Source organism: Macrobrachium nipponense, chromosome 3 (genome assembly GCF_015104395.2).
Source record: "Macrobrachium nipponense isolate FS-2020 chromosome 3, ASM1510439v2, whole genome shotgun sequence".
NCBI classification, from domain to species: Eukaryota; Metazoa; Arthropoda; class Malacostraca; order Decapoda; family Palaemonidae; genus Macrobrachium; species Macrobrachium nipponense.
In genome coordinates this window covers 9,496,371-9,512,907 of record NC_087202.1, presented here as the reverse complement: position 1 = coordinate 9,512,907, position 16,537 = coordinate 9,496,371, and the positions used below count along the sequence as shown (strand labels likewise).

The 16,537-nt window shown below is 34.6% G+C and overlaps 1 long non-coding RNA gene across 1 annotated transcript in view; it reads left to right on the top strand.

Annotated features, from left to right (window-relative positions):
• The window catches only part of LOC135221617 (uncharacterized), a 42,593-nt gene extending 28,098 nt beyond the window's left edge, over positions 1-14,495 (top strand). Inside the window, exon 6 of the long non-coding RNA XR_010316051.1 lies at positions 855-14,495. This is a non-coding gene — a long non-coding RNA (uncharacterized LOC135221617). The remainder of the gene's footprint in view (positions 1-854) is intronic.
• Positions 14,496-16,537: the final 2,042 nt, after the last annotated feature.

Genomic DNA, 16,537 nt, shown 5'->3' with positions numbered 1-16,537 from the left:
CTATTTACTACTCCTTGCAGGGCCGCTTTTACAAGACAATCATAAATTTTACCAAATTATACTTGTTTTTTCTATACATGTTTTTTCTAATAAATAATTTTATTTTATTTTGTAAAATTATAATTACAGCTCACACAACTTCAAAACATAACTAAAATTAGTAACAAAATCTGAGTATATTCCTAGTAAATATTTACACAAATTTACTGAGATTGAACATGCTGTAACATTTTAGGATTATACATTTTTTTTAATATTTCTTTGCACTTTTCTTTGCAAAAGTACTGTTATAAGTGACATCAACCCTTGAGTGTATTTATGACCAAATAAATAAACAAAATGTCATGGGAGGAAGAGAAACACAACATGCCCCCTTGAAGTCAAGAGCGCAACTAACATATGAGTATCAGCATCCATCTAACAGCCAGAAAGCCTGATCCACAGTATTGTAGTATAGGTTGTATAAGACTTAGCAATGAGCAGGTGGCATTAAGCACCTGAAGTCATTCTCTCTCTCTCTCATAGGGCTCAGCTGAACATTCCCTTCTTGAACAAGAAGTGAAATTTGGAGCAAGGTAATGTCTACAAAATTAGATGGTTAGGTGGGAGACATTTGTGAAAATTCGTGTAAGCCAAAGTTAAGAATTATGCTGTTATATAGTATAATTGTGATTTAGATATTTTGAAAAATATAAAATTTCAGTACATATATTGCTGGTGCCTGTTTGAATCTGAACAACTTTTGTGTAGAATTTGAGAGAATGGTTACTAAATGTTTCAGTCTTTTCCTTGTGTGAATTATTATCAAATATTGTTAATGTAATTCCATAAACCTTTATTTTTTCTCTTTTCAGGTTTTTAGCATCTGTATAAAGTTGAAAATCTGCCAGAAATCATAACATCCCTTATACCTGCTTGTATTGTCGGGCCAGCTTTGTCTAACAGACGACATCAAGCTTTGTCTGATCTGTCGCTGACTTTCCTTTCATGCTAAGATTTTGTTTTGAGAGGAATTTTATATGACTTCTGCACCTATGCAGCCTATTCTGGGGGTTATATTTGTATGTACAGATGATATGTATCAGGTCTGAATATTCGTCAGTTTTTAGATATTTCAAAGATACCTTTGTATCTATGAGATGGCAGTCACTGGAAAGGTTCTTGGGAAATAATAATTTTTTTCTTATGCTGTACAATGACTGCAGGGGTATACTGCTAAAATTCATTATTAGTTTTTCTTCTTTGTCAGTTTCCAAGCCTTGTAACCTCAATTTTTGTCTAAGTCTTTTGCACAATCATGTATTCAGGCTTAGTCCCTTGGACAATGAGGCCTTTGTTAGTTGAAGATTTTGAGAACGGTTTTCCTAATGCGTTTAGTCTGTTTCTTTAAGCTCCTAAACCTGTACAATACTTCTGTTGGTTATGTCGTCTTCAGTAAGTTTAACCTGTAAATGCTACTTTGTGTTGAGCATTCTTTTCTTTGTATTTGAGCTTGTAAGAAATTAGATTAGTGGCATTATAGTAATATCTTTTGTTAAAAATAGTTAATGTTTTGGGACTTTGCAAGAATAAGAATAATGAATATAAGTACTGTGCATATATTTTAGAATGAATTTGTTAATTGGTATTATCAAGTCATTTAATGGAATTAGAATATGTATAAAAGTCATTGTATGGTGACAGTACAATGAAGAAAGTTCATGATACATTACATACTTGTATGATAAACCATTTGAAGGATTTGAAGGGAAGAGTCATTGTAAAATATGAGCTTTGCAAAACAAATGTAATTTTTAAGCATTTTATACCTGTTGCCCTTTATGACGAATTTACTTGTTAAGCAGTTGTAATAAATTTTACTTGTGCAGATGCCATTGAGCTAAATTCTGTAATGCGTTACAATGGGCATGTTCATTTTTGCATAATTTGTGTCTCCAACTACATTAATTTTCCATGAGCAGGATAATGTACGCTTGTATTGGATGGATATCTTCATGCACAGAAGTTTTTTATATTAATACTGTATAGTTCACCTTAGTTCACCCAAGATTTTGGTCCTGCATTAACAAACCTTTCCCAACATGTAATCATGACTATAAGAACTTTTGCCTATTAAGTAGATCAGCTGGGAGGAATGGGTGTGCATAAATCACAGTCACTCTTGCAAGATTTTATGATCTTAGACTTTATATTTAAAATGTTCAAAGAGAAGTTATTTTATATGATTCCCAAGTTAGCCTTGAAGAAAGAAGTAAGTAATTTTTGTTAAGCATTCATTTTGAATGTTTCGAATCTAATCTTAGTGTTTTAATATAGTAATTATTAGAGAGGGAAACAGGAAAGGAAAAGGGAGACAGCAGTATCATGTGGATCAAAGAATTTAAACAAGTTGCAGCATTTTAGCAAACACACAAAGAGAAGGAAAGCAGTCACACAATGCATTGAAGTACCTTATGATGTATGAAATTTAAGGCATTGTAAAACCATGATTCCTTTCTTACGCAAGAAGTTTACTTGTCTTTTTACATTCTGATTGTAAAAGACACCTAAACAGGTATTGTTTGTTGAGTGTCAGACGAGGACCGTTCCTGCATATATTTCTCATTTTAAGTATTTATGGTTTTTTGGAATTAAATTGATGTCAGCAATTAGTTTTGTAGCCACTACTTATATTCCATCAGAACTAGTTATTTTATTTCATATTTCACATGGTAGTACACGTCCTGATATAGCAGTTGTCTAAAAATATTCCGAATGTATCAGTCATACTTCTTGCAGGAAATTTCAGGCTTCCTTAGGTGTATAGCAATTTGTATAGCAATTTCTAAAAGGCAGTCTCTCATTCATTTTCCAGTTCAATGGTGCACAACTAAAAATTGGATAAAGGGGTGAATTTTTTTATCTGGTACATTAAATACAAAGTTCTGCTGTAGATGGAAGCTCACTGGCATTCTGCACATTTGTTGTCCATGTTTTATTTTTGTTGAGGTTTTATTAGAGTTTTAAAAGCCAGAACACATTTTCATTTTTGAAAGGTTTTGTAAAGTGAAGCAGAGATCCCTTTTTTTATCTTTCATATGAAATGCTCTGATTTGAATCTAAAGGGAAGATTCCTGTAAACTAGAAAGACGTATCTGTTGATGGATGTCAGTTTGAAATTCAATGTTTGACATTTTGTGGGTCAGTGCTATTGTAAGAGTATATTAACCAGACTGCAGACAGAAATGATATAGAGAGGTATTTCTCAAATAGATGGATTCTGAAATAAGAGTGAATTTGAGTAAGGAAGAGTTGTAAATCAGTTGTCAGTTAATATTGTTTATAACTTATCAGTTCACTATCTGAGCCTTTTGAAAATAGAAAAAAAGACACTTTTTCTCAAATGTTTTCCATTTTTGGTATTAAAACCAGCCCAAGAAGAACCTTTGTAAAGCTCAAAGTTCTGGTCAAAATAATCTTTTATCCTATCCTATCCTTTTGAAATTAAAAGAAAATATTTTTTTTATTTTTGAATGGTATCAGTGTGTGTTCTGCCTATTAATACTCCTAGACTATTAATACTCATAGACTTTAAATTTAGTATGGTAGTATCTCATTGCAGCAGTGGCCAAATCAAAAAGTGCATTTTTAATGGCAGTTTTCATTTTTAGGTGGCCATGAATTGGCTGTTACAATCCATTTGAAATAGTTAGTTTAATATGAATAAAAAATGTAGTATTTTGCTCACTTAGTTTAGAGGGTATAGTTTAAAGAGTATATTACTGAGACTTATTGCAAGTTTAGATGAAGGTAACCAAGTGCTAGGTAAAAACATATTACAAAGGCATTTAGCTGACTGGTTAAAACTCCTTTGTCTGAGAGAGCCCCCTGCCTGCTATCAGTTGCAAGAATCTCAAAACTTCAGTTGAGCTTAGAAATTCAAGAAAAAGCTTTTAGTTCTGCAATATTTGCAGAATGGTACTTTTCTCTTTTCTCTTGAAGTTTACCAAAAACTGTTGCTTCTGCTATTAACTTTATTCAAGGGACTGAGTGAAAATCAAAGACCATCAATTGGATGGGCATTAGTAGTTATCTTCTCCTGCTTCATATATTAGAAAAGACAAATGTCCAAGGTAGGGTCACAAGTCTGTATACCATCCTTGATCAGACTAACTTTTTTGGAAAACTGGTGTAAGACTCACTCTGCAACACCCAGTCATCAAGAGAGTAAGCTGAGGTTGGTAATTTTCTGGTTGTAGGACATAAATACTGCACCAGACTCCTTGAACTAACTGTCTACTAGAGAAATCTTAGATATTCAATTTATTTTACCTATAAATACGTAAATATTACTAAAAAAAATTACGTATTCCATATTCTTGCATTTTCAACTTGAAATGGACTCATCCCAGTCACTCTGACAGGGAAAAATAATTTGGAATGCAGAGGTGAAGAAGTGAGACACTGGGCTTTCCCCAGTCAATGGAGTTTTCACCCATTGGCAACAACAGATTTGATAGGTTTCAAAGCAATAACTCGGCTCTTAGTTTTCTTTGGGCTTAGACATTGTTTCTGCCTTTAAGACATAATAATTTGTATGAAGGATTGTTCATGTTAGGTTATATGTAACTTCAAGATTGTTCATTTTCAGTTCGTGTTCATAGATAGCTTTATATTTAGTTTAGGTCTCTTTGCATTGAGGTTAGTATGATCCGTTGATGTTTAGGTCTCTTTGCATTGAGATTAGTGTGATCCGTTGATGTTTAGGTCTCTCTGCATTGAGATTAGTATGATCCGTTGATGTCTAGTCCTTTTTATGAGTTTATTTGTAGACTAAACAGTCTGTTTCTTACAGTGGAATATAATGCCTTAATTTTTAATGTCGGTTAAAAATTTATAGTCATTAATGCAGTAATTTTAGTGTATGAATTTGACTTGCAAAATCTCTTTTCAGTAATTCTTTCAATTCCATTTTTTTTATTGTTTAGGAGATGAGTATTTTGTGATTAGTGCACTTGTTTAATGAAATGATAGAGTAAAAGAATTTGGCCAATGCTGCACTGTGGTACATCTCCTAGTCAGTTTATATATATTATTGTACATTTTAAATGGTTTCCTGACTGTAATTTGGTTATATGTAAAGAGGACTTTTATCATTCTTGAGTTGGTTAGCTTTACTCTGTCATCAAAAATTTCTTTACAAATTAGCAAAGAAGGCTTACCATGTTGCTTTGTGTGGTAACACAGTGAGTTAAGGTATAATGGGTAGATATTTTATTTGCTTTTAATTATGGATCGTGAGGTAAAGATACGAATGAATCTAGCTTGACATTATACTATTTATATATTCCAAGTTCAGATAAATATTTGTAATGAAGACAATATTCAGGGTGCCGTAGGTGGAAGTAAATGATTAATTGGACAAGGTGGACCTAGGATTCTGAATTGTTGTCATTTTAGGTATGTACTGTGAGGTGTGCTTTGTAATTTATAGCTTTATCAGACCACCCAGTAACAAGCCCTGAGACTGTGTCTGAAGAGAGTTTATAAATGTAATTTATAATTTTGTCAAAGCTCTTTACAATAATAATAGTAAGAAGACAAAGGAGATTTTGAGAAGGGTTGATTATGGGATGTTAAGATTTAAAGCCAGAGTAGGTTGGATGCGCATGAGGAAATATTGGACATACATCGGGTTAAGTAGCTCTGAACAGACTTGGATCTCAAAGACTGAGATGGTCTGGACATGTGATGAGAAGGGATAAGGAAGAGTATGTCAGAAAGATAGTAAAAATAGAAGTAGCAAGACCAAGAGACTTGTAAAAAAGGCCCAGGATAATGTAGAAAAAGATGATAGATCAAGGCCTATATCAGGTATGAAATGAGGTTGAAATTTTTGTCCTTAGATGATGATGACTAGTAAATATAATAGTTGTTATTAATAATGAGTAGTGGGGGGACAGAGGGGAATTGCAAAGAAAATTTAGGACACAAGATAGGTGGAAAACTGAATGATTTATACTAATGTCCAATCTAGGAGTTTGACAAAAAGTAATAGCATTGTGTTGAAGGAGTTGTATAAGGAGCATAAAGCAGTTTAATCAAAAGCAGTGAGGTTTCTGTTTCTGTTAAGGAATTAAGGGTAAAGGGAACCGTTTACCACTTGATGACATGCATCATTGTCAGAAAGATGAATACATAAGGAATCATTTAAGAATATTTTGTAAATTATTTAGCTAGACTTTTATTTTGTAAATTATTAGCCAGACTTTTAACAAAGAATTCAATAGAATTTTGCTGCAGAGTTAAATGTGGTCTCCCATGCTCATGCCAAAAGAAAGTCCACTTTGTATTGTTGACATTGCTCTTAAGTTCAGTTTAAAGTTGAAGTTCTCTTCCAGATGTACATAGTTTAGATGAACTGGAAAGAATAAAGGCTTGTGCCCACACCCCAAGGGGCTGGTCTTGTAAGACTGAGCTGGTGCTACTTGAGCCATCCCAACTGCTGCCCTGCTACTGGAAGCCTTATGGGAGTCAAACACTCCAGAGTGACTATTGTGGTTTGGTTTGCTCACTCTTCTCTAAGTGGAAATGTGACAACTGTTTGGGTACTGGAAGCATTTTGTCCCCCGGACATGTACCAGTTGGTTAATATTTACTGGAATAGGTATCTCGAATCAACTTCATAAGAATATAGATCTTAAGATCGTGATGTTGACATTTTTATCGTACTGGTAATGTATAGCATTTTACTTCAATGATTTGAAATTTGCAAAGGTGTTTTAACTGTCACAAAACCAAAGATAATTGTGGATACAGGATAACCTGGAAAAAATCCTGAGTCATAGTAGTAATTTGCCTTGATGTCTATGTTCAAGTTCTGCTTAGCTAACAATAATCCCAGTACTATTTATAACAAAATGAAGTTAATTCACGGAAATGTTTTTGTATTTTTGTGAGATGTATCTGTATTAGTTTGGACTTGAAGCCAGTTTATAGCATTCTGTCTGGGGAAACATAGAAAAGCACAAATAATGTGAATGTAAGCATCATTAATTCTTGGGCCTTTTGTAGTTTATGATTGTACCCTGTCCCATGAAGGACACAGAAGAGTTTCAAGGACACCTTTATATTCAGGGTATCAAAAACTTTCTAGAAGGGGGATCAGTAGCCCTCTATGCATGTCCAAGTTTCATTGCATGCATTGTTTCTTATTGTACAGTTGACTGAAGAAGAGTGTAACAAGCAAATGGTTGCATCATTTCACCCAGAACTGGTGCAGCATGAGCCTTTCATTTCCTTAAATTGCCTGTACATGTATTGTTACTTCCTGCTGATTTGTATCAAAGGATGGAGCAAATGGTCACAATAATTCCGAGAGTAAATTCATGTGGATAATGGAGTAATTAAATTTTTTACATTAATTGTTTTTATAAATTCATAACTGTCAAAAACACGTTTTAAATATTGCTGTCGTGTGTGTGTAATGAGCTATTTCTTATGCTAGGGAATACATTTTAGACTGCAGTGATATATATGGATAGACTTTTCAAAAGCAGAGTTGTTCGTCATTACAGAAATGTTCACAGGAGTGTCTGTTTCTGCAAAGTTTGGATTGTAGACAAATATTGTGGTTCACTATGTCTTCATCATTTGTCTTCAGTATTCCATTGCCTAATCGCATTGTCGGTTAGCTTTAGTGAATTACAGTAGTACATATTTGTGTTAATGATGCACTCTTTAGGTTTTGGACTTTGCTATTCCAAGTTTAACAATGACAGATAGTGACTTGTTGTCTGGTTTTGTCAAATGGTAAGATGTGCTATGGAAGCCTGTAAATTTGTTGTCATGATAGAAGAGATTGTATATTAAATCCATGGCTGATCCTAGAGGAAAAAATTGCACAAAAAATTGATGATGATAGTTATGATATTAGCTCTACCTTTAAGCCTCTATAGGAGCTTAAGACAATTCTTGGTATGAAGTGAAAGGAATTATCACAGCTTCATCCATTACTTGTGAACATAAAAAAAGATGAAATCTTAAAATCTTTCCAACATACATTTAAAAAAATAAGCAGCTAGATGAAATGAAGCAACAGGCATAATACTCCCTTATCTCTAACAAAATTTTTCACTAAACCAGTCATGCTTTTGTCCACATATAAGGTTTACTTTCTTGTTAATCTACAAAATAAACCTATTCACCTTCTTATTCCACTTCTATCTGTTCACTTTTTGTTTTTTGGTGGCATTCCAAAGCATTGTAAAGTAATTGTTTTGGTCCAATTACTGACATATTGAGAACATACAGGATTACTGTGTTCTCAAAAGTAATAATTATGTACCTGAAGGCATGTTTCATATGGTGATACTCAACTTACTTCTCAAACGAGGAGTCCTTGTGTTTGCTGTATCATCAGTTTTGGTCAGTCTCAATAATCAGAGTTGAGGTTAGGATAAACGTTTTATGGATTACAGTGTGATATATTTACTAGTTTTTTTTTCTGGAAGTTATTGTTCAACAGTTTTGCTGTTCACCCCTGTCATATCACTTCTTGAGCACTTTATCCTGTTCCTGTCTCCAGGAATCTTAATGTCACAGCTTACAACACTATCATTACAGAGTTCACACTTCCACCAGCCAAGGATGTAAAGATTTGTTATTTTCTCATGATGCATTTTAAATCCATTTTGAAGGTTTAGTGTGTTCTCCATTCCTGAATTCCCACAAGATTTTTCTTTGAGACTGGCTTCAGTTGGGATAAAATTGATTTAGATTTTGTAAGATTAATGAACTTTATACTCCATATCATTCTGGTCAGAAGGAGGTGTTGTGTGCTCGCATACATAAATCCATTCTGAATTGTTGGCCTGCAGTTTGGAAAATTTATTCAGTATATTGTGCCCAAATCTTTCCTGGATTTAATAAACTCTGGGGGATTTATTTTGGGTCTGGTTTGTAGGTCTGTTTAAATTTCTCTCTCTTGTCTAAAGAGTTTCTTTTATGATTTTGAATCTTGTCTTGAGTTTCCTTCTTTTAGCAGGAGAGATTTTCTTTGTCATCTAGATACCTTTTTCTCTGTTCTAAAAGTTTCCTTTCATGCTTGCTCTTTGTAAATCCATTATGGATTTCATCCTGTTTTGTGTAAACAATCTAGAAGTTATTGCATTGTTTAGTCTAATTTAAAAGTGGCCAAAGCCTCATAAATAAGCATAATCTTCTCTTTATCATATTTCATTTTTGTGTGTGCGATCTCTGTGTAAGGTCTCCTTGTCAGTACTAATCCCATTTACCCTTACAGATTTTAGCACTCTTATTTTACTCAGTAAGAAATCAGTTGTTACTGACCTTTCTGAAGTGTTTATTTGGTTGACGCTGCCATTAGCTGTTCACCTGAATGCTAGGCCACTCGCTTGATAGCAAGGCACATGTCAAACATTACAGCTCTTGATGCTGATTGAGAGTTGTGATTCAAGCATCAGTTGATAAGATCAGTCCATTTGTTAAGTAGTAATTACCTGTAATGCAATTAACAAGTGTAACTTTTCTTGGGTAAACAATACACACATAGCCTTCATTTGCCAGCATTTGTTTATTTAGTTCTAATAAGTAACAGGCTGTTTTGGCATTTTTCATTTTTTTATTTGTAGTTTCCTGAAAGAAGTCCTCATCTGCTTTGCTAAAACTTCAAATACTAAGTAGTAGACCATGACTATTGAACACTTGATTCTCATTCTCTCTCTCTCTCTCTGTTTGGTATCAGGTTAGCATATTTTTGCTTCTGACTTTCAAACTTAAAATTTCTCCAAATGGAAGGTCTTGCTTTCAGTATGCTGTTATTAAATTGTAATATGTGCAACAGGGCCTGTCTATAATTTTCCCTGCACTTCCTTTTTTCCTCCTCATATCCTATAATTTCCACAGTTGATATCTCATCCGGCTGTTCTGTATGTATTTTACTATGTGCATCACAAGTTTTTCTCACCTTTCGTTAAATCATAGCACAGGACCACAGTCTAATTTCATTGTTTGTCCTTGCCACAGTCAAATTTCACCCCTAGGTTATGTACTTAGTTGCAAAAGTTTTCATTTGTCAATGGATGTCTTATGTTGTTGTTATATTATTGTGCTTCATTTGTGATTGATCCTTGATTTCAAAAGTATATTTGGGTTATGAACGTCTAGTTTGGTTAGTATTTGTAGGTGGCATCAGGCTGAGCACTGAACCTGCTCTTAGAGCAGCCCATATTTTCTGACTTTTTCATTCTTTTGGGTGTTCAGCTTGCTGATGTATTAGAGAAAGGGTAGTTGTCCATTCTGGTGTCCCCTTAGTCAGAGAGGAAGTGTCATTGAAATGAATTCCAACTAAAGTTTAGAATACCAGGAATTAGATTTTGTAGTCAGGAAGTGACACAAACAGTAGGAAGAGATGGTATGGTTAATCCTAGCATCTAATGATGAACCATAAGGAACGAAGAGTTTTTGATAGAGAAAAGTTTTCTGCAAGCTTTTGATTTAAGTCTTGGGTTGCCATTATAGTAGTAACTGAAATAGGATGGTATGATTCTAAGATTTGGACCTTGCACATTTAGATTTCTTGATAGTTTTGTAGTTTCAAAGTTTTGTGAAGCTCATTCATAAGTCTGAAAGCTCACAGAGAATGTTTTTATCAAAAGGGTCTAGATGAAGGTTAAAAAAAAACTGTTATACAGGTTGGCAGACCTTAAAGATTTTAGTAGCCCTTACCATCTTGTGCTCTAGGCATCCGCATAATTGATGAAGCAAATTTCTTTATTCAGTGTGCAATAAAAAGGATCAGCATGGATGCTACAACTGAGGTCAGGTTCTTCCTTCCTCTGGATTCTTGCATGCATGAGAATATATTTTGTGTTGATGGTTAATTCAGTTTTGTTGTTCACTGCCTGTGCCCTGAATATGCTATTGATTTTAGCCTGTCTTTTCATTGGTTTTTGTAACACTCATGCCTTCCTGGTTCCTAAACTACTCTGGTGATTGATGTTAAGTTTGATTTTGGTCAGAGGAACTCTCCAAAAGCATTTAGTAGTTTATTGAGTTTGGTCAGAGGAGCTCTCCAAAAGCATTCAGTTTCTTGCAAAAGGAAAAGAAATCGAGAATTGAGACTTCGTTTTGTAATGTTCTGCCCTTCTATTTACTAAGTATTGGTTATTGATGTGCTGTTGACAACGTCCTCTGCTGCTCCTTATCTTGTGCTTGGAGGACATCTTATCTTGTTTCTAGGAGGACAGCATCATTGCTTACTATGGAAAGTAGCTGTTTCCTCAGTCACAGTCTTTATAGTGGACAAGATTTTAGGAGACCAGCCGCAATATTTTGTAATCCAATCTTTCCCCAGTGTTGTATAGTAGATTGCTTTTCTGATTTGCTGGACTGCCTTTCTAAATTGTTGGAGTGCCTTTCAGAGTTGTTGGAGTTTTATTCTTCAAATTGGTCGATAGAGACCTAAGGTTAAGGTTAGAAGTTCTTTTCTTATTCTCAGTTAATTACTTACGGTTGTCTTCATAGCCTAGTTTTCTAGTGAGGCTGCTTCCAAGCTTGTTACTTTGGACTCTGAAAACAGGTTGTGTTACACAGTAGTAATGTTTTACAATTTCTGAAAAGATTTATTTGTTAGGTTTGAGCTTTTTCACACTTCATGTAGTAGGTGTTGTTGCAAGCAATGTCATTTGAAAGACATATTAGGTTGGATGTTGTATTGTTATTGATTGGCTTAACTTTAAATTAACTTTACCTAGATTGGTGCACTCATCTTCAATTAGAGGCAGGCATTATTTCATTGTAATTTCCAGTTTCCATGTCCTAATACATACATACAATTGGTACATGGTCTGGTTTGTACAAATGTCTTTTTCCTACTGTTATGATGATGATGGCTAAGAGTTTCCCTGTTTATACTGATATAACAGGTGCAAGGAATAGTATTTCAGTGTGAAGGTAATATCAGTGGGCAAATGTTATTGAATGTTTGGCTTTCTCCCAGGCCTACTCCTAGCCTGTTACTCTGAATTGCACAGCAAATCAGTTATTGCCCTTGTGTAGATGATAAATTTTTTTTTTATATGTTGGTGCTAGATGAGTATGAAAATTGGCAGTTGGTTAGTTTCATTGCTAAAGTCAAACCCCTTTATGAGCAGACTCCAAGACCATTTCCATCTTTGCCAATTCTCCTTAACCCAGCTACCTTCGCTTCACTAAGAGAAGGGAAAAAAATGACAAACTTGGAGATCTGGCATACTTTGTGCCACTTCTTCACTTTGGTCAGATCACTGAGACCCTTGGTCAAATCGTATAAAATGGGTTGAGATAATCTTCCGTATTCATTGTCTCGCACAGCAAGCTTCCATAAACACCATGGAGAGTTCCCCACAGCGTGTCCTTTGTTCTGAAGAACGCAAAATGGTATACATGTACAAGTTTTTTAAATGGAAAAAAGAAAATGGAATTTCCATGTTTGGAATCAATCAAGCAGATGCACCAAAGATATCAAAAGCAACTTTCATCAGATTTGTAAAGAAGCTAGGGAAAAGGAAGAAGAATTTTGAGAGCTGGTTTTTATGGAAAAGAAAATGAAAAGATAAAAAACCGTAACAAATTGGACGATTTCGATCGATGCGTTATACGGCGAACTGTATTGGCTTTTTATGCAAGGAAAGAAATTCCGAAGATAGACAGTTTTACATGTGAAGGAAAATATTGGGTAAGGAAACAATTTAGAGGGATAGTACCAAATTAAAGGATTATCTACTTTGACCATTCATATCTGGGATAACGAGGCGAAGCCGTGGATCTCGCCTCGAAGGTCTCGGGGATTCTCTTGTGCGAGCGCCACAGTGGTGTGCCTGGGGATGAACGTCAGGAATTCCGTCTGTAGCAGGAATCGTATCATTAAACTACTCTTTCTCTTTATCTTAGTCTGCCCATTGATTAAAGAGGTCAAACCAGGTGTGAATTAAAATGGTCAGAAGGATCTGGCAACGTCGCAAATGGGCTCGGAGTCCGCTCGTATATTGGTTTGACTATAGCAGTTTACTTGCAATAAACAGAATCCATAAATGTTATTGAGTATGGTCATAAATTATTTGGACCATATCTACTTAAAGTCTGTTGGTGTGTCAGAGTCAGTGAAGGCAAAAATGTAAAGTTGTATATTAAGGACATCCAGAAATTGAAGATGGCCAGCACTAAGACAAGCAATAAAAAGGATATATTTCCTATATTTATATGTCTTTAGGTTTATAGAGTATGCAGGAAATAACTTTACTATGTACAGGTGGTGTAATTTAATGTAGAGGTCAGGTAGTCATCCTCTAAGGAAGGTATTTGGATGCTACGGTTTGGTATCTAAGGTTACCTTGATAACATTGGTATGTCATTCAGAGTCTTACCTTGGTGGGTGTACTGCCTGTGCTAACTCGTCAATGTAGGGGAATGTGACAGTAGTCCAATTGGATGCCTTATTGGCTGGGGTGAAGCTTTATGGTGTCCGGGTAGTACCCTGCATTGACATCATCCCCTCTTCCAAAATCTCTTGCCCATACGAGAAGCACTGTGTGAATGTAACTCTTGGATTTGTGTTCAGCCCTACTGCTTTCTAGGGAACTTTTGTTATCCTGATATAATAAAATGCACTTGAAATAAGTACTACTCTACCGTCAGTGGTGACCTGGGACGTATAAGTAAATTAAAAATGTCTGAGCATTAATGATATTACAGTCATGTTCATTTAAGTGTTTTTTAAATTTTACTGAATAAAAGAAGACATTCACAAGTTTCAGCTTTCAATGTCGGTTTCAACTCGAGTAACATACATTTCTCAGCTAAGGTAAGAAAAGTGCTCTTTCTTATAATTCGCATTAATAATTTACGATATTCAAGTTTTCAGTCTGTTCTTTAAAGAATTGTGAAATGACACTGCCAAAATTAGGCTAGATCACTAAATGAGCTAGTTTTTATTGCCATTTGTCACTCCAGTACTTTCAAGAAGGCAAATTTGCTCTCAGATTAGACCATGGGAGAGATTGACTTGGTCTAGTTTCAAGTATGACTAAAGAATTTTTTAAGTCCTATTGTGTCCAAAATTATTTTTCTGGTTCCGTAACTTAACACCTTTATGAATATCAACCAAGCACTAACTTTTTATCACTAAGGAAATAAATTGTCAGCAAGAGTCTAAAGTTTTGATTGTTATGAAGCTTCTTTAGACTTATTCCAGTGGAAAATTAACAACTTAGATAGTGTTCTGGTGACAGAATGCTTCCAGTAAGCAAATATGTTTGACTTCATAGGTTCTCTGGTCTGTAGGGCCGTAGAAAAGGCTCTTATTGCCACCAGTTTTATGAGGTCAGCCCCTATTTTGGAGGGGGACACTGAATTACTGGTAAAACAAAAATTCTAAATTTACTAAAAATGTTTTTGCTAAATTTACTATTGTAATATTTTCATGTTTTATTGGAAATAAAAAGCCATGTTGATAAGTTTTGATTTTATTGACCTTTCTGTTGAATCACATTTACCTTAAGAGTATTAAAATCACATTTACCTAAACAAAGTACCATTAAAGATTTTTCGATACGTAATGAATGTAATGAGTAATAATGTATTTAGATGAGAGAGACCTTAATCAGGTGAGGACCTACAATGCAAAACAAGCTTCGACGTTCTCTCCTTTCCTTTATTCGGTGTGGGAGACAATGTTTTGGACAATTGCAACAGTCCATCTTAAGCTTATTGTAAAACCGTCCATCTTCTATGTAAATTAACCAATACATTTATACCAAGCAAACATGTAGTGACATGTTATCGACATGTTGAAAATTAAAAAAATTTTAACTAAAAAATAATTACTGCTGAAGGCAGGGTTATCCATATTTAAGCTTGGTTTCAGTTTCTCTATAGAATAAGGAACTGTCTAATGTAAGTGTCAAATCAATTACATAAAATAAAACTATAATTTGATGCTTTCTGATTTTAGTATTTTATGAAAAGCTCTGACAGAAACTGAGGGAAGACTAGCAAGACTTTTTAAGGCCTTTCCACACAACTGGGCCTGATTGGCGGACCTCCCCTCCAACGGGCACTCTTGATGGGCAAACCGTCAAATTGCCAGATGTGTCTTGTAGCAAAATCACCATGGAGGTGCCCGATGGCTTGAGCTTCGACCCTGGCAGACGTACGTTAACTATATACATTTCTTGTACTGAGCCATTCTTTGCACCATATTCTCTTCTTTTTCATCACACAAAGCAATTATCATGCTACACAATATCTTCTTCTTTGTGGTAGGCACCATGTTTACCGTACTGCACTGAACACACTACTGGCATCGTCGGGCACGCCCACCTCAACATCGCTTCACCCGTGTGGACAACATTCACAGGTAAGCCCATCAGAATTTGCCCGTCAACCCCGGAGCAACCCAATCAGGCCCGCTCGCGTGGACAGGCCTTTAGATAGAAAAATTGAAACTAAGTTTTAAATAACACTGCCCTTGGCAATTAAGTATTTTAATTTAGTTTAATAGATTTTTATTTTCTTTATGTTCATTAAATATAAAGTTACACATTTGGTATAAATGTATTGGCTTTTAACTTTCACAGAGCCTGAAGACACTGATTGTCCAAAATATTACTACGTACATAGAGACTAAATAAAGGAGAGAAGAGAATAAAGTTGAGGTTTTGTTTTGGTGCTGCAGTTCTGCATGATTACAGTATGTCAAATATAATTATGGCATAGTAAATACAGTCTATATAGTGGTTATACAGTAAGTGTACATAAGAAAAAAAAAATTCTCCCATTACAAAGTACAATGCTGTAATGTATTAAGTTGAACTGAAGGCAACTAAAATTACATGTGAGGATTATAGTAACTTACAGTTCCAAGATATGAAAACACCCAAAATGTTCAGTACACAAACCAATGTAGTGCCTTTCTAACTTGAACACATGGACTTACATTGAAAATATCTATGTTAACTCATATATTAAGTCATTGATAAAGTAACAAAATTACATGAAACTGAAAATTTTACATTCAACACAGAAAATATAAAATTATGCAGAATAAATCTGTCAAAATTATTTTTTTTTTTTTTTTTTTAAAGAGAACTAACCACTTTGAAAAACATACCAAATTTAAAACTAGCTTTACAGTCATTTGAAATACTTTAGCAAAATTACTTGTCTAAACAACAACACTAGTCTAGGTTTGTCAAAAGAAAAACTTGTATGGTCTCTTTTATGGATGTTTCTAACCAGCTTTAGCTTTACTGAAATTGTCAATTTTTGGAGAAAAGAAAATGTTCTTTACTTGTTGAAAATGGTGCCTATATGAACAGGTTTAAAACCAAGATTGTTTCCACTAGCTTCATGAGGGCTAACATGGAAATGGTCCAAGTCTCAAGCTTACATCTACTTACACAGCACTTTTCCAGTTTTCTTTAATGGCTGTGCTACAGTAATGATCTGGTCACTTTACACTATCATCATGCATCAGTTTAAATCCTAAATTTTCAAA